This window comes from Podarcis erhardii (genome assembly GCF_964252035.2).
Source record: "Podarcis erhardii genome assembly, chromosome: 3".
Classification (NCBI taxonomy): Eukaryota; Metazoa; Chordata; class Lepidosauria; order Squamata; family Lacertidae; genus Podarcis; species Podarcis erhardii.
The window spans coordinates 7,048,310-7,072,790 of record NC_138507.1 but is presented as its reverse complement, the minus strand read 5'-3'; the positions used below and the strand labels follow the sequence as shown (position 1 = coordinate 7,072,790).

Here is a 24,481-nt window from a genome sequence, read left to right as displayed (position 1 = left end):
TTTAGAAGTCAGGTACACCCCTAGGTATTTTACCTTTTTAACCACATTTAATCCTGTCTCTTTCAAAAACTCATCTGCTTCTGTAGACGTTAGGTTCTTTGCTAAGACCTTAGTCTTTTGCTTATTCAACTTAAATCCCGCCACCCGACCATAATCAGAAATTAAATCCAAAACTCTTTTTGTGCTAGGAACTGGCTCCTGTAATGTTAATACCAAATCATCTGCGAATGCTTTCAGTTTATATTGTTTTACTCCAACCTCAATGCCCCGAACTGACCGGTCCCTTCTAATCATGTTCAAAAGCACCTCCAGGACTGAGATAAACAATAATGGGGATAGAGGGCACCCTTGTCGTGTCCCTTTTTCAATATTGAATTCCTCCGTCACCACATTGTTTACTATCAATTTAGCTTTTTGATCTGAATATATTGCTTCTATACCATTTTCAAACCCCCGTCCCACTCCCATCCCTTCCAAATTTTTCTTCATAAACATCCAAGAAATGTTGTCAAAGGCTTTCTCCGCATCAATAAAAATTAACACCGCTCTAGTGTTAATATTTGTTTGTAAGAGTTCCAAAATGTCAATAATGTTTCTCGTGTTGTCAAACAAATGTCTACCCGGGAGAAAGCCTGCTTGGTCTTTATGAATCACTTCGTTCAATACTTTTTTAAATCTATTAGCCAAAATATCTGCAAAAATTTTGTAATCCACATTTAGGAGTGAGATGGGACGGTAGTTCTTAAGTTGGGTCTTTTCAGTTTCTGTTTTAGGAATCAATGTGATGAAAGCTTCTTTCCACGTTTCTGGTGCCTTCTTACCCTCCATGATCTGGTTACATACCTCCATCAAGGGTTGTATCAAATAGTCCTTCAAAACCTTATAATATTTGGAGGTAAGTCCATCAGGGCCTGGAGATTTGCCTAGTTGGAGGTTCTGTATGGCACTCTCGATTTCCTGCTGTGAAACTTTAGCATTCAGGATTGTTCTCATTTCCTGGGAAATTTTTTGTAATCCGTTAGTTTTAATAAATTGATCCATCTCAGATTCTTTCTGCGGCCCTTGTGCATAAAGATCTTTGAAATATCTCTGGAAACATTTCCTAATTTCTTCAGGCTTCTGAACCATTCTCCCTTCAATCTCTAGATTTGTGACTGTATTTAGTTTTTGTCTTTTTTTCAACTGCCATGCTAGCAGTTTCCCACACTTGTTAGCTGATTCGAAAGATCTTTGTCTCATTTGTTTAATTTTCCACTCCACTTCTTGGTTTATCAGTTTCATGTATTGGGCCTGGAAAAATTTCACTTCTCTCAGCACTTCCTTAGACTTGGGCCTAGATCTTAATTTCCTTTCACCTTCACTTATTCTCTCCAGTATCTTCTGCTTCTTTTCATTCCAGAGTCTTTTCTTTACGGTGTTTTGTTGTATTAGAAACCCTCTCATGACCGCTTTACTTGCGTCCCAGATTGTTCTTTTTTCCACCGTAGTGTTTAGATTTATCTCAAAGTAGTCTTTCAAAGTTTTTTGGGCCTTCTTGACAATCTCCTGATCTCTAAATAAAGTGTCATTCATTTTCCATCGGAAGGATCCGGTTGTGTTTAGTCTCAATTCCATTTTCAAAGCATTATGGTCGGAGCAAGTTTTTGGGCAAATTTCCACTTTTCTAGTTTTAGGTGCCAGTCCTTTAGTTGTCCATATTTGGTCGATTCGTGTCCATGACAGATGAGCTTCAGAAAAGAAAGTTCCTTCTTTTCCTAGGGGGTTCTTGACTCTCCATATATCAATCAAATCCATATTGTCTGTCATTTCAAAAAAAGTTTTAGGTAGTCTGCCTTCTTTTGTTATATTTGCACTCTGCGACTTATCCATATTTACAGAGACGACCCCATTCATATCTCCCAACATAATAATGTTGTTATAGTCTAGATAGTCCAGTAAAGTCTCATGCAGCTTCTTAAAAAATTCCGATTTTCCATCATTTGGTGCGTAGATTCCTAATATCAAAAATTTTTCTCCATGTGTATAAATTTCAATAGCCAAGATTCTGCCTTGTTCATCTTTAAATAGAAATTTCGGTGACAGGCTCTCCTTTGCATATATCACTACTCCTCTTTTCTTAACTCTGTCCGAAGAAATAAATTCCTGGCCTAGCCTTTTGTTAATTAGCACTTTCCGATGGAGCCTTGTCACATGTGTTTCTTGCAGGCAAATAATGTCCAATTGTTCTTTCTTCAAAATGTGAAATACTTTCCTTCTTTTTTCTGGAGAATTTCCGCCATTTATATTCCAACTAAGAAGTTGCAGAGACATCCTGGATCAGTTTATAGGCCTTACAGTGGGGTGTCTAGGTCCCCCGTTCCCGGCTGTGGCAGTGATGGTCCAGCTCCAGGCTGTTTGGTTTCTGGTAGTGGAGGTGGCCAAGACGCAACTGCTCCTTTCTGGAGGTCTTCCCCGTTGTTGTGAAGAAACTTCTGCTGGTCCTCTGGTGTTCTGATTCTTATTTTCCTTCCTTTATAGCTAAATGATAGTCCTTGCGGGAACTCCCACCTATAAGGGATTGTGTTGTTTCTCAACAGCTTTGCCAGTTCTATGTATGAGGCTCTAAGATCCAATAACAATTTGGGTATATCTCTGTAAATTTCAGCCTTTTTGCCTTCTATCTCTAGAGATTTTTTGAAATGTAGGCCTAGTATCTTGTCTCTTTCTTCTCTTGATCTTAAAATAACCAAACAGTCTCTGGACTTGTCTTTCTTCACCGATCTGCCCAGTCTAAATGCAGTCACAATTTTAAAGTCTTTATCCTCTTCTATTCCCCAAAATTTGGAGAATAAAAGTGTCAAAAATCCCTCCAAGTTGCCTTCCTCCAATTCTGGGACAGCTCTCAACCCAAGGTTATTCTCCTTGTTTCTCAATTCCACCATCGACAGGTAGGCCTGTTGTTCCCCTACCTGTCTTTGCAGAGGCTTGATTTCACCTTTAATCTCATCAACTTTTTTACTTGCTTGCTCCGCTTTTTGATAGGCTTCCACAGCTAGTTTATGATTTTCAGCTGTAGCTCCTTGTAAATTCTCAATTGCCTGTGTATTCTGAGAGACCTTTTCAGATAATGCACCAATAGTAGATGTTGCTTGGTCTATTTTTAATGATTGATTGTCCACTTTTTGATTTAAAATTGCTAATTGTTCTAAAATTTGTTTCAAAACTGTGTCAGATCCTCCTGTTGCCATATCCTCTTCAGCAGGCTGTTCGGCCTCCACCTCCTGTGCTGTCAGGACGGTTGGAACAGATGATCTGCGGTGATGAGCTAAAGTTGTTTGGACAAGTTGCACAGGCTTCCTTTCTTTTTCTTTTTCTTTTTCTCTTTCTTTAGCTTTGGCTGCTCTTGTTTTCCCTGTGCCACTCATTCCACACCTGCCTCTTGTTCAAGGTCAAGTTATCCTTTATTCCATGAGAAAGCAAGTCCAGAGTACAAACAATTAAACCACAGAAATTCCAAACAAAGTATGTTTCCCAGGCCTCTGTAACTCCACAATCCTCTAGGGGGAGTATCTTAAAGTTTCAGGGAAGGAAAGAATTTTTCCGCCATTTAAAGTTTCTGTGATCTCTTTTTAATTTGTAATTCCAAGACAAAAGGAAGGTTCGCAGAGTCCTCTACTTTTTAAACTAAAACCGCTAGGAGCTAGAGTGGTAATTGCAACAGTGTTTTAAACATTTAAAGTCTCAATATATGTAGCGACTTAAAATCTTGTTACTATAATCCGCAGTTTGACAGCTCAGTTACGCACTGACAGCCCGACGACTTGCGTTCTTAGAACAAAGTCCCAAATACAAGTCCCATAGACAAAAATAAGATCTCTCTTGGTCTTTTGAATAAGAAGACTGTAAATTCTGTAAATGCACAATAGTTCCACTTTACAAAGTTCCCTTTAAACGCCTCAGCGCTTCTCTGTGTCTATGCTTTGATCTTGTAAGCAGTATCGGGAGACGGACTTCCTTTTACTCGTCTCCCGTTTTCAAACCCGGAAAAGAGATATTTTGAGTCCAAATTGTAGTTCACTTTACTCACGGGTATGTTGCTTGCCAAATTGATGTTCACAGGAAGAAAGGTCGACGCTCATCAGCAGCAGCCGCGCGGCTTCGCCTCCCGCAGAAAGAGCGATGAACTCACAGCGCCGCTCCCCCTTTCGCGCTCCGGAGCCCCTTACGGGGTCCCTTCAACACTTCTGGGGGAGTTCTTGGCGCCCGCCGAGTCCCACGGCCACGGGCTCCCTCTGCCCGTGGTTTTTCCTAACGGGTCGTCGCTATGCCGCAGCGAACGACCCTTTCCTGCGGAGCCCCTCTTCAGAGAGTGAAGAGGACTGCCATCGCTGTTTCGCGCCGCCTCCGGAAGTGACCTAGCTATTATTTAGGAGAAATTCGGTATTTACATTTTTAAAACATTAAATGTTTTTAAAATTCATGTTAATATATCTTCTTGCATCATCATAATCATAAAAAAATCTACCCAGCAAGCTAAACTGCAACAGGTTAAACCACAGAATTTGTGGCCAAATTGTTAATTTACTTGTTATTGGACTGAGCTGTGATTCCCTTCCACATTAGGCAAGTAGAGTGGTGTTGTTTTTTTGTTTAAAAAAATGTTTAGGGGTACTGTCATTTTCCTACTCATACTGCCCCTCATTGAGGCCAAACTTAGATTCACAAAATGTTTAGGGGTATGTGTACCCCCAGAAAAAAGCACTGGGCAACTATGTGTGTGTGTAGCTATAATGGGAGGACATGGGCTAGGCTGATGTATGTAGTTGCTTTCTGGGGTATACAGAGATTACCTAAAGTTGACAGTTCCATAATCACCAATATCCCTTTATGTAAATGAACTGTTCCCAGGTCTGGCCTAATTGTCCCATTCTGCTTTTTATAGATTTCAAAGATAAGGTTTCAACTTGGGATTTTCTAGTTTGGTGGCACAGTCTTTTAGTCCCTTTGCTATCTGAGTGCGGCTCAGTTTATTCACCCTGTGCATCTCTATTAAAATGACACCTGATTCAAGCTCTAGCAGTGGCGTAGCGTGGGGGGTGCAGGGGGTGCCGGCCGCACCGGGCGCAACATCTGGGGGTTAGGGATAGGGTTAGGGTGCGCAAATCCAGGGTTAGGGGGCGCAAATTACTTGCCTTGCCCCGGGTGCTGACAACCCACGCTACGCCACTGAGCTCTAGGCCACATATTTCTATGCTGCCCAGTTCAAAATGTCGAACAGCCTCAGCCGAGAGTAAAAGAGTGAGGGAGACAAAAAATTCTGGAAGGGGTCATCTGGTAGACTGGTCAGACCTGAGGGATGCTACCTTTGAAGCTTTAATATATAGTAGCCTTCATCCCATTAAAATGTCTGATAATTCAGCTGCAAGGTATATAATAGCAAAGCTGCTGTATTGGTTGAGTCCTTGTATAAATTGCAAAGCAAATTTCAAAAGATCAGCTCTAATATTCCGTGCTTGGATACATCATATAGGATTATTTACTTCTTCCCATAACTGACGTATACAAAACCAGGAGCAGCTCATTGAATTAACCAAAAAGCTAAAAGAACTAGATGAGCACTAACCTAATAAAACCCACCCACATCCAATTTTGCTGCTATGATAATACAGTTAGATATGAAATTAAGAAAACCTACAGTCCTAAATCTAAGCCTATTGCATCATGGATTCTGTAAACTGGCTGTGCCCTATAAGCTGTGGTGAGAGAGAGAGAGAGAGAGAGAGAGAGAGAGAGAAGAAACCTCTTATTTTGTTCTACGAGCCGCTTTGGATTGACTTTATTTATTCCAAAACATTTCTACACCACTTAATATTTAAAATATCTAAGCAGTCCACAAAAATACAGAGAAAAACTGTGGGATAGCATCGTTTAAAAAATAAACAAAGGTAAAAACAGAAATGTATAACGGGCAAATCTTATGGGTCAGGGAATGGCTGGACAAAACGTTATATGCCCTTACATGACATACAGTTCTGGTAAGTGTGCGTCTTATATCTGTGCAAATTCCATGCAAGATGCAACATTCAGAGTTGCATCACACTGGTCCAAGCAAGTTGTATTTCCAGCTTCGCTGTGGATATTGATAGTGATGGCAATTTTGTTGTTGTTTAGTCGTTTAGTCATGTCCGACTCTTCGTGACCCCATGAACCAGAGCACGCCAGGCACTCCTGTCTTCCACTGGGTGATGGCAGTTAAAAGAGGCAATAAAAAGTAGTAGTAGCCCTTGCAGAAGTAGCAACAGCACTGTATCCTCTGTTAAATATATCTTGTAGGCATCACATTCAGTGGAACAAACTTTCTACATAGACAATTTTATCCATAGCAAACACGATACAAATCTATAGTCCCATAATTATCCACAGATATTTTTACTTATTAAAATGATAATTTAAAGAAATATATTTAGAGCTTCTGGAGATTACATTCCCAGACAGGTAGGTGTGTGTGTGTGTGTGTGTGTGTGTGATGAAATTACTGGTTGAATGTGTCTCCTGAAAACTGAAGCTCATAAACTGGCGCCTTTCGCATATTCTGTATAGAGCGCATGGAACACATCTCACGTTATAATGCAGACATCTTAACTTTAAATGAGATGAAAACAAACATAAAATTAGCACTGAAGGGAACCCCTAGTCACTCAATTTATTCTGGGTTTAACACCTTATTTTATATATCCTCCTACATAAACAGTTTTTATATTAGCCCTTCATAGGGTGCCTTCCAAGAATTAAATGTTGAGTTGTTTAAAAGCACTAATTAGCAGCCTGAATACAAAGGGGAGCACATTTATTAGTAAAATCTTGTAAACCAAGAATACCCTATGGGCTTAGTCGGTGTGTGTCTGTGAAGTAACTCAATAAAAATATTATATTGTTAATCACAAAACTTTCCAGGAAAATAATCAGTCTGGAAAGAACTATAAACTATACTTTTCAAAACAAAGGAAGGAAAGCGACAGTCCACATGAAAGCTAAACAATAAAATCCCCACGAAGCGTAAACTCATTTCTCAATGCAGGCGCATTTTATACTCAAGGTTTAAGGGTTCTGCAACATTATATGCATACACCAATGGACACATGTTAATTGTGTTTAGTTTCACCAGGAGCAGCAACACATTTATTAAATTAACACTTTATTCCTTTCAATCATGTCTTAACAATGTCAAGGCCTTCAAAATATCCTTAGAAAAGATTATGGTAAATAAAAAAAAAATGCCTCTGTACTTTCTTCCTCAGTCATTTATGCTCCAAATGCATTTAGTTTACAAAACTCTAGAAATGTTTGTTGTTGTTGTTGTTGTTCTTTAAAAAACAACCTGGGTGTTTTTAACATTAAAAATGGCAAGGCCATCATTTTCTTCTAACTTGATCAGACTAATTTTATTTGTGGCAGTGTTTTTGCTGTTGTCTAGCACTTTTCACTTTGGCTGATCGCCGAAGAATTGATGCTTTTGAATTATGGTGCTGGAGGAGACTCTTGAGAGTCCCATGGACTGCAAGAAGATCAAACCTTTCCATTCTGAAGGAAATCAGTCCTGAGTGCTCACTAGAAGGACAGATCCTGAAGCTGAGGCTCCAATACTTTGGCCACCTCATGAGAAGAGAAGACTCCCTGGAAAAGACCCTGATGCTGGGAAAGATGGAGGGCACAAGGAGAAGGGGATGATGGAGGACAAGATGGTTGGACAGTGTTCTCGAAGCTACCAGCATGAGTTTGACCAAACTGCGGGAGGCAGTGGAAGACAGGAGTGCCTGGCGTGCTCTGGTCCATGGGGTCACGAAGAGTCGGACACGACTAAACGACCAAACAACAACAACAAGCACTTTTCCTATATTTTGACTAATATGTTCCATGCATATCTGTGAGTGTCATAGAAACAGAACCAATTCCTATTAAGTAAACAAAATTCATTTTCTTTAGTGAATTATAGAAGATGTGAGAGGCAAGATGGTGTGTGTAAGTGGAAGAAAGGAGTTCTTTCCAGTGGCGTAGCGTGGGGGTGCAGGGGGGGCAGCAGCACCGGGCGCAACATGGGGGGGGGGTGCGCTCACAGCTCTCTGCCCCTACCTGGCTCCATGGGTTAGGGGGCGCAAATTACTTGCCTTGCCCCGGGTGCTGACAACCCACGCTACGCCACCGGTTCTTTCTCTCCGTGCACATGAAGGACTTGTTCCTGCAGATCACAGAGTTCCACATGCAGACATACATATCCAGGGCACTATCCTTGGGAATGTCTCACACCAGGGACTTGCACAAAGAGAAAAGATCTACCATATATGAGAAGCCTGTTGCTCCATGGAGAAGCAGATCTGTGGACTCTAGCCAAAACATTAAGCACCTCAAAATTTTGTTGTTGTTGTTTAGTCGTTTAGTCATGTCTGACTCTTTGTGACCCCCTGGACCAGAGCACGCCAGGCACTTCTGTCTTCCACTGCCTCCTGCAGTTTGGTCAAACTCATGCTGGTAGCTTCGAGAACACTATCCAACCATCTCGTCCTCTGTCGTCCCCTTCTCCTTGTGCCCTCCATCTTTCCCAACATCAGGGTCTTTTCCAGGGAGTCTTCTCTTCTCATGAGGTGGCCAAAGTATTGGAGCCTCAGCTTCACGATCTGTCCTTCCAGTGAGCACTCAGGGCTGATTTCCTTCAGAATGGATAGGTTTGGTCTTCTTGCAGTCCATGGGACTCTCAAGAGTCTCCTCCAGCACCATAATTCAAAAGCATCCATTCTTCGGTGATCAGCCTTCCTTATGGTCCAGCTTTCACTTCAATACATCACTACTGGGAAAACCATATCTTTTACTATACGGACCTTTGTTGGCAAGGTGATGTCTCTGCTTTTTAAGATGCTGTCTAGGTTTGTCATCGCTTTTCTCCCAAGAAGCAGGCGTCTTTTAATTTTGTTGCTGCAATATCACATCATAACCACATTCCAGCCATACAAGCATCGCTGATGCAAACCCCATGAAAATCAACTGCACAAAAGTGGTGGTTAGCAGATGCCATCCAGCAAAAGAAGTTGTGGCTAATAAATGGGACTTACGCACCTCCTTTTCCCCTGGGTTGGACACTGTGATTTCCATGGCATGTCAGACTAGAAGTAAGTGCTATTGAATGAAATGGAGCTTGCTCTCAAGTAAATGAAGTTGGTGGGACTTAGTTGGCAGACCCTCCAAGTGTCCCTATTTTCCAGAGATGTTCCTGACTTAGAAAAGTCATCCCAGTTTCTGATTTGATCCCAGAATATCCCACCTTTCATTAAAAAAGTAAAGGTAAAGGACCCCTGACAGTTAAGTCCAGTCGTGAACGACTCTGGGGTTGTGGCACTCATCTCGCTTTACAGGCCGAGGGAGCCGGCCTTTTTCCAGGTCATGTGGCCAGCATGACTAAGCCGCTTCTGGTGTACCAGAGCAGTGCACGGAAACGCCGTTTACCTTCCCACTGGAGCGGTACCTATTTATCTACTTGCACTTTGATGTGCTTTCGAATTGCTAGGTGGGCAGGAATTGGGACCGAGCAATGGGAGCTCACCCTGTCGTGGGGATTTGAACCGCAAACCTTCTGATTGGCAAACCCAAGAGGCTCAGTGGTTTAGACCACAATGCCACCCATGTCCCCCACCTTTTCTTAAAGGTAAAGGTAAAGGGTCCCCTGACCATTAAGTCCGGTCGCGAACAACTCTGGGGTTGTGGCGCTCATCTCGCTTTACTGGCTGAGGGAGCTGGCATTTGTCCACAGACAGCTTCCAGGTCATGTGGCCAGCATGACTAAGCCGCTTCTGGCAAACCAGAGCAGCGCACGGAAACACCCTTTATCTTCCCGCCGGAGTGGCACCTAATTATCTACATGCACTTTGACATGCTTTCGAACTGCTAGGTTGGCAGGAGCAGGGACTGATCAATGGGCGCTCACCCCATCGCGGGGATTCGAACCACCGAACTTCTTATTGGCAAGCCCTAGGTTCTGTGGTTTAGACCACCTTTCCTTAAGATATCCCTATTTTCATTGAATAAATGTTGGAGGGTATGGAGTTATCTGACTCCTGAGCCGTGTGAAGGCAAACCTGTATAGAGAAGGGTTTTTTTTTTAATGTTTACTGTTTTATTACGGGAGACGAAAGACAAACAAGTGAAATCTTCAGTGATACATTGGGCAATAGATGTTGGTAATAATATAGATATGGAGGCTTGGGAACAATTGTGGAATATGGATATAAAAATTACAGCATGTTATGCTATAAGAGAAAACACCTAGTAGACTGGCAAAAATGTACAAAATTGAATAAGTGCTGGAAATGTAAAGAGAAAGAAGGTACCTTTTTCCATATGTGGTGGTCTTGCAATTACGTTAACGCTTACTGGGAAATGATATATAATGAATTGAAAAAGATGTTTAAGATAACATTTGTAAAAAAAAAAAAAGCCAGCAACACCCAGAAGCTTTTCTTTTGGGGATAATGGGATTAGAGATACCTAAGCAATATAGAAATTTATTTATGTATCTAACTACCGCTGCAAGAATGTTCTTTGCCCCAAAATGGAAAGAAGATGATGTTCCAATGAAATAATGGTTACAGAAATTAATGGGATATGCAGAAATGGCAAAACTTAGCGGTAGAATTAGAAATCAAGACAACAAACTCTTTATCAAGGAATGGAAATGGTTTATTGAATATTTACAAATTGCAAACAAATCAAGACATTAGCATAACTACTGTAAAAACTTGCAGTATATATAAAATAACAGAGGAATAAAAAGAATGAGACAAAATAATTTTGGATATGCAGGGAAAGATGAAAATAACTTCAAGGAAATGCAGAAAGAGTGGAAGGGAAGTTGAAGTTAGAATTTTTGTTGAATGACTTGTTAAATGTTTTCTTTTGTGTTATAATCTAAAATTATAAATTAAAAAATAAGAGATATTATGTTTTTATATATGTTGGAAGCTGCCCAGATTGGCTGGGGCAACCCAGTAAGATGTGTGGGATATAAATAGTAAAATTATCTTTATGGAATGGGACATCCTTATTTTCATCGGAGAAATGTTGAAGGGTATGAGTTGGAAGTTCTGAACAGCTGGGTATAATATTAAGCTCATATTAAGTGGGGCAATAACCTAGTTATATCTGTCTGTTTTGTTGCAGAATGAACCTGATAGCTTTAAACTGTGCACTTATTTCCCAGTGAAATCAATGGTACTTTAATGTTGAATCTTATTCACACTTTCCCAGGTGTAAGCCCCATAAAAGTAAACCGGACTTACACCTGAGTAGACATGACTAGGAATGCACTTTAAAACGGCTCAAATTGGAATAACTCATGTCCATTAGTGCATGGTTTACTTTATTTAAATCAGGCATATGAAACTGAATAGCCTTTTTTAAAGCCTGAATATTTTTTCTCCCTCTTTGTAGGTTCAGTTCTCGCCGCACTACAGCTGCTAAGAGGGAAAGAAAGTTTTATGACAGCGTTTCTGTTTTCCTTTACATTGTGAAATGAATCCAAAGTTACTTGTAGGTTGGGTAATACCTCACTTTGCTTTCAGTTCCTCCCAGCTTTTAGGCACAATTAGAATTAGATCAGCTCAAAGCCTTCATGTATTGTTTATAAGCACTCGCATAACATAACATTAAAAAGCTAGTGAGACCTTAGGAGTCTTGCCATTGGTTTTTACGGTGTTTTATGTTACAACCTAATTAGTCTCTTACAGCGCCCTTGCATGTACTTAGAGTGTAGAGTTTCACTAAATACACTGAATGCTTTATTTTTGAGGACCTCTGTGACACACTCTAAGCAGTTTTAAGCAGGCTGAAAATATGTTTCCAGTCAATCAAGCCCTTCAGAGATACATTATACACCTCTGGCTACTGCAGAGCCATAAAACCATCACCATTCCTGGCTGCATGATGCAGAATGTTATTATACCAATAACTGCCCACAGCTACAGAATTCAGCGGGGGGGGGGGGGGGGAGAGACAATTATTTCCAGTTCTTCACAAAGCCTCACTCTAACAAATTATATGAAGATTAACTAATGGCAGCTGCAGCCGTTGGATAGTTAGTCAAATTAGGCATGACGTGTCTGCCTGATGGTCTGTCTGTTCTTGGAAAGGGTCCTTTGCCAGCAGTCGGTGCACCAGGATGAAAAAAGCAGGCTGGATTTCCATCTTCACCATGGTTTGGCTGGGGGATGGGCTCATGAAATCTACCATTAAAGACTTAGAAATGCCCATAGACTTTAAAAAACTAGGCGACACCACAGCAGCAGCCCCTTCCCCGACTAAAAAAAAACCCCAATGAGCATAATGACGTGAATACAATGTCAGTCCTGGCCCAAAAGGTCATGATGAATTAAGAACAGCCAATGGTTAATTCTTCTTTCACCAAGAGCAGGCTATCCATCAAACGCAGAAGGAGGGGTTCTGTCAGAACTTGTTTCCTTAGGCGTCTTCAGAGGCATCCTGAGGAGGGCACCAAGATTCAGCCCTATCTCATCACCAAAGGACATGCTGTGGATCCTGGAGGAAAGAAGAGGGGTTTTCCTTTAAAGAAGGAGCAATCATGACTTTTGTTCAACTATAGCTTGGGTAGGCAAACTAAGGCCCGGGGCCGGATCCGGCTAAATCGCCTTCTCAATCCGGCCTGCAGACAGTCTGGGAATCAGCGTGTTTTCACATGAGTAGAATGTGTGCTTTTATTTAAAATGCATCGCTGGGTTATTTGTGGGGCATAATAATTCATTCCTTTTTTCCCCAAAATATAGTCCGGCCCCCCAGAAAGTCTGAGAGACAGTGGACCGGCCCCCTGCTGAAAAAGTTTGCTGATCCCTGAACTATAGTTAAAGGAAAGGACTAGTCAAGATTTTTCAAAAGTTTATTTTTAAAATTATTATACAGTGGTCCAAAGCAAGTTCTGGGGGAGATACTGAAATCCTTAGGAATTCAGTTACTCACCAAACATAACAGCCATTTCAGCGGGCATCCATCTTCTAAAATTGGGTGGGGAGAAATAAATGCCTGTGTTTAAAATACAGTTTTATTACAGAGAGTAGGAGTCACCGGTTTGGCCATAATAGTCCACTGAGTTCAGCAGAGCTGTGACTCCACATTTTGAAAAGTGAAGCTAGATTACCATGCTTAAAACACGGCAAAGCAAGAAACCAGAGGCCTTTCTTCTGGGCATGGTTGGCCAATTGGTGCCAAAGAAAGATAGAACTTTTTTTATGTATGCAACAACAGCAGCAAGAATACTCATCGCGAAGTATTGGAAGACACAAGATTTACCCACTTTGGAAGAATGGCAGATGAAGGTGATAGACTATATGGGACTAGCAGAAATGACTGGCAGAATCCGAGACCAGGGAAAAGAGTCAGTGGAAGAAGATTGGAAGAAATTTAAAGACTATTTGCAGAGGCATTGCAAAATTAATGGACATTAGAGGGATGTTGGACAGAAATTAAGTGGTTACCAGCTGTAATGTAAAGGTTGAGCAATAAGTTATAATAAGTTATAATAAATTATAATAAGGATTTGCTGAGTTAAGAAAATGAACTGGAATACAAAAGGGGGAGGTGAGAGGAGGTCTGGGAAACAAGTTAATGGAAATAAGTAATGGAAATTATATTTGTTTTAACTGTTTTTAATTTTGTATTTTTGTTACTTTTTGTTTTTTGTTTTTTGTATTAATTTGGAAACTCTAATAAATATTTATTTAAAAAAAATAATAAAACACGGCAAAGCAAAGGTTGAAGGAGAAAAGCTGGTGTTTTGTGATGTTCTCACATCCCATCGCTGCGTAAGAGAAAATGGGGAACTGTAAGTACAGGTGGAGTTTACATGTAAGCATAAGCTGACCGTCCTAAACCCTGCAAAGACCATTTATTTCCATCTGAGGTGAGGATATGATAACCGAGTCAGGCCAGCCCCTCAGTCACCAATCACAACACTGACTCCTGACATTTGCCTAATTATCTTTCCTCATCATCTGTCATCTCTTGGAGGCTTCGCTTCATTCAGATGCCAGGTATTTCCGAAATTAATCATGTCATTGAAGGCGGCATCTTTTCATGTAAATGGCCTTTATTGTGTGGATAAGGGGAGGAAGGCTTTCCTTTGAGCGGCAGGAGGCCATTTGTAGAGAAAGTGTCTGGAATCTGACAGGCTGCCTCCTCAAGAAAGACGCGTCATGGCGACCTCCCAGCAAGAGCTCCGCATCCGTCACTAGGAGTTTGTGTGCCTGCCACATACACCCTTGGGCTGGATGCATGCTAATTTGCCCCCATTGTTTCAGGGTGAGTTCCTTTCCAGCCCTTGCAAACAAAGCCCTCTTTGCATAAGCCTCTCCGTGTACAATTATTTTATGTTTGCATCATGCCATCATATATATAGAGAGAGATGGTAGAGATAGAGAGTGCCTTTGTCTTCACCTTTCACTGAGGTTTAGAGGAAGGATTTAGCTTCTTAGCAAAAAAATAAAAATAAAAATGGTATTCTCTTTCTTTGGAGCTGCAGTCCTAGGGCTTCTTACAAGAAAGTACATCCCATTGAACTCCAGACTTCTCTTCCAAGTATGCAAGCATAGAATTGGGCTGCAAGGCTCGTTTTGCAAGCGTGCAGGATGCAGTCGGGAGCACAGTTAGAGAGCACATAAGCAACCCTTCAAACTTTCTGATCACATGGATATATTCCTTGGGACACTGAGCACCTCAATATTTGGCCAGTTTGCTACCTCTACACTTTGGTGGCTATTTTTTAAATAATAATTTAAAAAAAAATCAAGCCGACCTATGTACTAGGTATAAAGTCCAAGCCATAAATCCTCTCTAAATGGTGAGTGACAATGATAGTTATGAGGCTTCAGCTAAGGGAACCATTTAATCTTGAACGTACTCAAGAGTAAGCCTCCAAATCTTAATGAGAATCTTCCCTTCCCCTCTAAAAGCAATTCATTTGCCATACCTCAGGGATAACCAATTTGGTGCCCTCCTGATATTGTTATATTTCGGCTTCCCTCTGTGCCAAGCCAAGGTGGTGGGAGTTGTAATCTGAAGGGCATCAGGTTGGCTAACCCTGCTGACTACTGAAAGGGAGTTTGGTAGGATGTCATCAAGATCATATGTCAGACTTTTATCTGGCATTTTATCCAGCTCATAGGGTCTACCAGTTTAGTTTTCTTTTGTGCGAGTTAAATTTAACAAGCTCCAGCAACCATCTAGAATGCCAGCAGAACTTTAGTAGTGCTATTAGAATCCACTGTTCTTGTTCGTGTAGGGTGTAACACCCTAATGTGTTACATAATTAGTCAAATTATGTGTCTGAAGATGCATTAGCTCCAGTAATTCATTCAGGCAAGTGGGCCCCCTTCTATGTGTACAATAACACATTTCCAAAGTCCTTACAACATCACAAACTCATTTTCTACTCTTTTGAGCTTTGAAACCCCAGTGCTAATGAATTGATACCTTTCCTTTGGTGGTGGTACATTATAACAATATTAATTCCGCATGAAAAGGTCTATCCTCCACTTAAAAAGGTGCAATCATGAGCCTTGGGCCACAATAGACGTTGTTGTTCCAAAAATGAAATTGTATTGTACTAATTCATACCCAAACCAAAGTTTTCATATTCTATCCTCAATGTGGCTTTGGGTCTTTAACATCTGTGTGAATGGGAGAAATTATGCAGGCACTATTTTGGTAGGTCAAATGCTCTGGTGAGAGATTGTCTATGTGTACTGTTCCCAGCCTTGAAGCTCTAAGGGCTAAACGACAGAAGGCAGTGGCAGTGGCGGTTTTAGGGTAGCACGACTATTGCAGCTTCACTGGACGCTGTGCTGCTAGGGGTGCCACAACAATGCTGTAGAACGAAGCATGAAAGTCGAGGGACACTGAAGCCTAGCGTTGCACAGGGCACCGCTGAAATTTGAAAGCCCCAAGTCAGCCACTGGCAATGGAAATCCATAACTGGATCTTCTATCTCTTTGCCATTTGGAAATGAAAAGTTGGGTCCTCCTCTACAGAGGGTCCATGTTGCGCATGGGACTCCCCCCCCCCCCAAGCTGGTGGAGCCATAATCATGCTGCTTGCTTTAGCCAATTGCCATCATGGCATGATTGGGGCTAGCATATTTAAGCGGCAGTGCGACGTGGGGACTTCCTCTTGCTTCACACTGCCGAACACCTGCCCACCCTCCCGTTTTTTAGGTCAGTGTCTGGCCTTGCTTTGGACTTTGGTTGGTCACCTGTTTTGGAACGGGGGCCGGGTAGGAATTTTTCCAATCTGGCAAATTGGCACTGGACTCTTGGTTTTCGCCTACCTCGTAGCAATCGTCACAACTTTGTAAGGTTTGGCGGTTAGGCATTGGTTTAGGGGAAAGTGGGGAGGGGAGGTGCAGCCATCACCTGTCCCTCCAATTGATAGGGTATTCCGTTAAAGGAATCCGGGGGTCTGGATCTTGTCTGAAGCATGGGGATGGGCTAGGGCCATGCCAGGACCTCTGGGAACCCCAGGGGTGAGCACCAGTCAGTAGCCATTGATGGAGCTCCCCCTGCAGGGTGGGGCAGGAGCCAGTTATAGTCATTGATACCAATGCCTAAGCCAATACCAGTCACACTTGTGTATTCAATAAAGTTGTGGCCTAAATTTGCCCATTAACATTTAAACTCAATTCTGTCTCCATCGTGTCTTTATTTCCTTGGGGGCGGGTTTTGGAGGCTTGACACGCAAGCCATAGCAGGCTGGAGCAGGGGGCACTGTCACTGGGAAAATGGCACGGAAAATAATTATATAATTATTCTTGTATAACTAAACCCTTCTTCAGCACTGTCATTCTGAGCAAGGTTACCATCCTTCCACAGTTGTCATTTGCATTAAAAACAACAACCACAGACCATCCCATCATAGACTTCTATAGACTCTTAGATCTCTACCTGAGATCGAAGAAGCAAAGGGAGATCAGTTTGAATGCTTATCAGATGTGAAGGTAGTGTGGAACAGTGGGTAGAGTGTTGGGTTTGGGTATGTGGAATAATTATCCCAGACACAGCTTCCTTGGTTTGCTGACTTCTTTTCAGCCTAATCTACCTCACAATATTGTGTGAAGAAAAATTTAAAAGCACTTTGCACCCTAGAAAGCAAAATATAAGCAGTAGGAGTTTTGCTGACCCTTTGTTATGGCTGTTGTTGTTGTTTAGTTGTGTCCGACTCTTCGTGACCCTATGGACCAGAGAACGCCAGGCACTTCTGTCTTCCACTGCCTCCTGCAGTTTGGTCAAACTCATGTTGGTAACCTCGAAAACACTGTCCAACCATCTCGTCCTCTGTCGCCCCCTTCTCCTTGTGCCCTCCATCTTTCCCAACATCAGGGTCTTCTCCAGGGAGTCTTCTCTTCTCATGAGGTGGCCAAAGTACTGGAGCCTCAGCTTCACAATCTGTCCTTCCAGTGAGCACTCAGGGCTGATTTCCTTCAGAATGGATAGGTTTGATCTTCTTGCAGTCCATGGGACTCTCAAGAGTCTCCTCCAGCACCATAATTCAAAAGCATCAATTCTTTGGCGATCAGCCTTCTTTATGGTCCAGCTCTCACTTCCATACATCACTACTGGGAAAACCATAGCTTTAACTATACGAGCCTTTGTTGGCAAGGTGATGTCTCTACTGTAAAGACCTGAAGAAGGGAGTGCTAGGCTCGTATGGGCTCACTGTCTTTTTTATGGCTGTGCTTGCATTGCCTTTCAGTGTGTTCATATTGCCACGTGTTTGGGGGCTTATGTCCGGCAACAGCTTAGGAAGAAGAAACTTTTTTCTCCCCCGCCCCTCTTGTTTTCTCAGGAAACCTGTCAGCCAGCAAAGCTTATCAGAAAGGACATATATGCAACTTGAGGCTTCAACATAGACAACTGAAGAAGAAAATCTTTCATCTAAATACATATAGAAGGTGTTCTGTGTTATAAAACTTCTGGAAATGAAAGCAACTTCCTGTCGGTGGTTGAGCATCCATTGCAAAGCTCATCTAATGCCTCTAATGCAAAGCTAACAGCACAGTCTTAAGCATGTTTACTTAGAATTACGTCTCATTGAGTTCAGCGGGACTTACTGCCAAGTAAATGTGCTTTAACATTAGCATTTTCTCTTCCTTCAATGGTAAAATGGGCTGCACCCACACTTCGGTTTGCTCCCACCACTGGTTTGGGAAACAACATAGCCGCAATCTGTGTCCATCTTTTGTTCTTTTTAAATATTGCATTTTGATGTGTGTGTGTCCCCAAACCAGCTTCAACCCAAACTAAGAAAAAGAATGGCCTAGCTATGTTTTAAGCTGATAATCTGTACACAGCCACAGCCATGTTAAAATCTCTAGCAGAATTATTTCGCTAGTTAGCAGGTTATGTCAGCTGGCTGCCATTTTGTGAGCTCCAGTTTCAAAGCAGCTTCAAACGCTCCAGCGTTGCTTGAGGACTGAGCTTCTTATCTAGAAATATCTCCCTTTACCACATGAAATACAGCCCTTTATTGATGCTCAGAACGGCAGCAGCATACCTTAGTTTCAGAGGAAAGCTCTCTAGCCATAGGCTACAAAGGAGATAAAAAACTTAAACTGCTGCTTCTAATTGCTAAAGGAAACAAGAATTTTTAACTGTCCCCAATAACTTCCTTTCTCCCTAAAGGTAGAGCTAATTGTGCGATCATAATTGTGTAATCATGAGGGGGAAGGTATGAACCTTTCGCTTAGAACATTACATGAGAGAAGTGAATTTAATGCAAAAGCAATACGGTGGTCTGTTATTTATTTTAAGGGTCTGTTTTCAAGAATCAGATCTGTTAAAATTATTTATCCCTACTTGCAGATGGAGGGGGGCGAGTCTTCAGGCCCCATCTTGGTTTGACAACTTGTACACTGGAATATGGGATGGGGCAGGTCCATTTATTTCTAAAAATCAGCGAGGAAAAATAATGTGTGGGGAAATGGGCAGAGACAGGGCTGGGTCCAGGTTTGAGGGAGTCTCACCAACGTAATCCTGGGTGGCAGTGACACACAGCAGCAATGTAACTTTCGGAGCAAGGAGGAGGTGCCATTTTAATTCCATAACAAGGTACTGTACCATTGTTAAATCGATAATTATAGTTGTTTATGATAGACAACTAACAGCTGAAAATGTGCTTAATATTACAGGTAGAAAAGCAAAAGAAACCAAATTATCTAGTTTGTGGCTTGCCCCCTGCCCCTGAACAGCCACTCACAAAACCTAAGGACCCTCCCCAAACAACCACAAAGCATTGACATAATGTATGTATCTGAAGAAGTGTGCATGCACACGAAAGCTCATACCAAGAACTGACTTAGTTGGTCTTTAAGGTGCTACTGGAAGGAATTTGTTTTGTTTTGGCATTGACATAAGTTCATATGTCCTTATATTTTATACAGATACTTTTTATACTACTTTAATTCTCATTTGCCAAAATGAGAATACTTGCGCTGCATGCTGTTTTCTTCCAAGCCAGGAATGTGTATGCATTGGGAAAAGGAGATCAAATCTGGATGTTTCCTGGTGAATCGATATACAGACTGACATGCAGTGAGCATTTATCTTCATTAGCCCTAATGTTGAATACCTATATAAGTAGCAGATTGACACATTGCTGTGTGCTTTTGGTGGCAACCAGTAAAATGGGGAAACTTCCCCTCAGGGCAATTCAAATCCGTTTAGCTTATTAAAAAGTTAATAGGCAACTTGATTGTGGGATGTAACTACCTACAGGGGAGGAAACTATATAATGGGCTAAAAGGCTTCCACACAGCATCATTGTGAGGCTGAAGCTGAGGGTTAGAAATAAAGCACATCACTTTGAACTGCAAGTGTAATTAACCATTGGAAGAAGCTACCCAAGGAAAGTGCAGAATTCTCTGCTGTTCTCTTCCTTTTGCAGTTCTTTCTAAAGCAGCTGCTATGGTAGAGCTGTCCAGCAAATTGGATTCTCTCCACAACTCCATACAAATAACACTACCTTTAAGACAGGTTTCTCATTATTCTACCTCTTTTAACTGTTTTTCAGACAACAATGCTATCTTGTGGCTTTTGCTTACCTCATGCCAGAATTCTTTTAATTAACATCAGCTATAAACTAGGGGATGTGGGTGACGCTCTGGACTAAACCACAGAGCCTAGGCCTTGCCGATCGGAAGGTCAGCGGTTTGAATCCCCACGATGGGGTGAGCTCCCGGTTGCTCGGTCCCAGCTCCTGCCAACCTAGCAATTCGAAAGCACATCAAAGTGCAAGTAGATAAATAGGTACCGCTCCAGAAGGAAGGTAAACGGCATTTCCGTGCGCTGCTCTGGTTTCCAGAAGCGGCTTAGTCATGCTGGCCACATGACCCAGAAAAACTGTCTGCGGACAAACATCGGCTCCCTCGGCCAGTAAAGCGAGATGATTTGATTTAATGTTTGTATGGTGCTTTCTCAACAACCACATTGAGCTCAAAGTGGCTCACAATAATTTTTAAACAGCAAATAGTAGTTCCATCAATACAATTATATCAATAAGGTAGGTAAAGGACCTCTGGACGGTTAAGTCCAGTCAAAGCGACTATGGGGTTGTGGCGCTCATCTCGCTTTCAGGCCAAGGGAGCCGGCGTTTGTCCACAAACAGATTTCCGGGTCATGTGGCCAGCATGACTAAACTGTTTCTGGCACAACGGAACACCATGACGGAAACCAGAATGCACAGAAACACTGTTTACCTTCCCGCCACAGTGGTACCTATTTATCTACTTGCACTGGCATGCTTTCAAACTGCTAGGTTGGCAGGAGCTGAGACAGAGCAACAGGAGCTCACCTCGTTCTGCAGATTTAAACTGCCAACCTTCTGATCAGCAAGCCCAACAGGCTCAGAACACAATGCCATATATGTAAAGCAAAAAGTAACATCAATAATAAATGCAGTTGAAGGCATAATAAATAAATACATAAATACATAAATAATGTTACATATACAGCAGAGGGAATGGCAATCCAGACTGAAGGGACAGCTGCAAAAAATGTATGTTTTGGTCACCACCATGCAATATTCTGTGGGATGCAGTAAAAAATTCTCTGATGATCTAAGTCAGGGATTTCCAGCAGGTCGATCGTGATCTACTAGTTGATCCCTGCGAGGTTTTGGTGTATTGTGGTCGATCGCTGGCCCCCTTCTGGCCCCTTCTGGCCCCGCCCTCCATTGTTGGAGAATGGAAGGCAGAGTTTACAAACCAAGGGTGTTTTTCCCCCAGTGATCCATTTGTGAGTTGCTGTTTCTCTTTGACCCCCAAATAATGCAAAAACGTTGCGCTCCTTAAAAAAGGACTTTTCCCCTCCCCCAAAAAAGCTCAACAACTTTGACCTAAACCCCAATAAAACAGGGGTAGATCACTGCCAATTTTTCAATTCTGCGAGTAGATCACAGTCTCTTGGAAGCTGGCCACAGGCCGCCCTTCAGGTAACTTGGGCCTGATGCATTCAGAGCTTTCTAGTTCAGTGTTTCCCAACCTTTTTTGGGCAAAGGCACACTTGTTTCATGAAAAAAATCTCGAGGCACACCACCATTACAGCCCCGTGACGTCAGCGCGCAGCGTCACGCCGGGAGGGACGCACGAAAGTGTAAGTTTCAATTTTTCCCCCTCCCCCTTGCCTTCCTTCTGTGCCAACCGCCAAAAAGCCAAGAACAAAGCCAAGACTTTAGGGCAGCAGGTCGACACGGAAGAAGCTCCTACCTAAGGACAGGTGCGACGGCCGTGTCCTCTTCTGCCACACTTGGCAGCCCTGCCTCACGGTCGTGACCCTGATTTCTCCCCGCAGGTCGAGCGGCACAGGCAGCCCAATGTGTCCAGCCCAGACACAAGCCCCGCTTCCCCACTCTAGATCCTGAATGCGACCAAGTGCTCTGGACTCCCGAGCAGGGTGGGAAAGAGGACTCGCATCTGGTAGCCTCCGGGCTCCTCGCCTGCTCGAGGGATGGCATTGCAGGCAAGCTGCCAGCCGTCGCCATCGCCGCCCCCTCATGCGAGTGGACCTGCCCGGAGTGGTGGGCCGGGGGAGGCTCGCTCTCTGTGGGGATGTGGCCCGCACGCGCGGCCCCGCTTCCTCCTGCCCAGGGCTGAGCTCCTTACCCACGATCTCGGTCTCGCACACGCGGATCCCACTTATTCCGAAGCTCGCGCCACTAGCCGGGGCTCTCACACCGTGCCAGGGCGAGGCGGCGCGGCCCACTGACGTCATCGCGGCTCGCCGCCGCCCTCGACTTCCCTGTTCCCTCCCCTCCCTCGGGTCGCCGTGGTTACCGAGGACTGCAAGCTGCTCGGGCGAGCGTGGGGCATTAAGTGGGAGAAGGAAAATTAAAATTAAAACTCGCCCGAAGGCCGCCTCTCCGGATATCTTTCGAATTTTTTAATTTTTCCTGCGGCACACCAGGCAACGTCTCGCGGCACACTAGTGTGCCGCGGAACACCGGTTGGGAAACACTGTTCTAGTTCACTTGGGCCTGTCCCAGGAGCTAATCATCAGCTACTACAAATCCCTCAGGTGTGAATGTCCAGGTTCTCCACTCTACAACCTGCCCCTGCCCCTTCACCACCTGCAGCTACTGGACTAGTCACAAGGCAAGTAGCTGCAGGTTCAGTAGTTCAGTAGTGAAGCTACACTTAACTGGGCTGTTAATCACCACTGTGTGGTGAAGCAGATATCGCATACAGAAAGAAATTTGAGTTCCAGAAGCTTTGCACGTGTGGCTAAAAACATGTAGGCTAAAATTCACAAACAAACCCCTTACGTCGCCTTCTTACCTTTATGGTGAACAGGCAAAAAAGGATCAGTGAGCAAGATGCATTTATGAGCTTACCTTTCGGTTCTGCGTTTGTCGCAGGGACGGTGTACAAGGGGAGCAGTTACTCAAATCATGTTGAAATAAGTTGGAAATAAAAAACCTGCGAGCAACATTTTTCATGGATTTATAGAAATATTCAGCATGAGCAAGTATTTTAACGACTCTAATTTATATTCACAACAATGTTGCAAGGCAGGTTATTAATATCTGCATTTTCTGGGTAGCAAACTGAGGCCAGGAACCATCAACCTCCCCAGCAAAAAATATAAGCTCAGATCCAATGTGCCTTCTCTGGACCATCGATACAAAATATTTCAGTGCTAACAAAGAATGAAGAGGGGCGGGGAAAACCCACTCATCCCACAGCCTCCAACTGCAGGCAGAGGAAATTTACAAGGGGGAAGACGTAACGGGAGAAATTGTTTATTTGTTTGTTTGCCTTTATAAAGCCCATTTGGGAGGAACATCAGTTTATCTACCATACATCAGTTATCCGGCTTGCACCAGTTAAGCTGATGCTGTGGCCGTCCTTTGTTAGAAATTAATGTGTGCAATAAAGTTTTACATTTTTCATATGTTTTTGAAGTATGGGGGCTATAATTCTTTTGACTGCATAATTACTTTTTGTACACAAGAAAAATGAGATGCTTAGTCCTATGTAAATAACCCTCAAAACAAAACCCAGGACAACAGTTCCATGCTTTTTTATCCTTGAGGACTTGCACATAAATATTTCCTAGGAATCTTAAAATATATTTCTGTATATCAGGAAAGAATGTTTGAAGACAGTGTGGTGGTGATGAGTTTTACAGTCACAGGGGGGCAAAAGTCACTCAGGGGGCAGCCAGCTCCTCTCACCAGGTAACAGTCATCCTCATGACCTAAAAAAGCGCAAGATCTACTAGGATCACACAGAGAGGAAGTACAATTCAGAATATATTCATGCATATGTACCTAGAGCATGAGATAATACCTTGTGGCAGTCTTCCCCAACCTAGCACCCTCCAGATGTTTGGACTTCAGCTGGATGGAGTTAATGGAAATTGTTGTCCAAAACATCTGGAATGCTGCAGGTTAACCAAGCCTGTCTTTAGGACCGTTTACCTCTGTAGTGTCTTGCCCAGGCGTAGGCAAACTCTGGCCCTCCAGATGTTTTGGAACTACAATTCCCATCATCCCTAGCTAACAGGACCAGTGGTCAGGGATGATGGGAATTGTAGTCTCAAAACATCTGGCGGGCCAGAGTTTGCCTATGCCTGGTCTTGCCCATCCTCTGCTTTCAGGTGGAGAGAACTTTCTGCATATATGTCCAAGCACTAGCTGAGGTCCAGTTGGGAACAAGGGGATGAGCCTTTCCTGTGCCAGCATCTATCCTGTGGAACTCCCTGTCACAGGAGATTCACTTGCACCTTCTCTTACAGCTTTCCCTGACAAAAAGAGACTTCTTTCAGCTTGCTTTCTGTCTGCTGGTTTTTTAGTCACCTGGTTTTATTGTTTTGCTCCTCCGTGGTTTAGTTTTTATTGCATTATTGTGACAACGTATCCAGTTTGCGCAGATTTTTTGTCTTTCATACTCTGATAGAGTGAA

The 24,481-nt window shown here is 42.9% G+C and overlaps 1 long non-coding RNA gene across 1 annotated transcript; it reads left to right on the top strand.

Annotated features, from left to right (window-relative positions):
* Positions 1–21,530: 21,530 nt before the first annotated feature.
* LOC309338681 lies at positions 21,531–22,442 on the top strand. The gene is made up of 2 exons (XR_014155015.1): positions 21,531–21,671; positions 21,870–22,442. It is a non-coding gene; the product is annotated as an uncharacterized lncRNA (long non-coding RNA).
* The last annotated feature ends 2,039 nt before the right edge of the window (positions 22,443–24,481 follow it).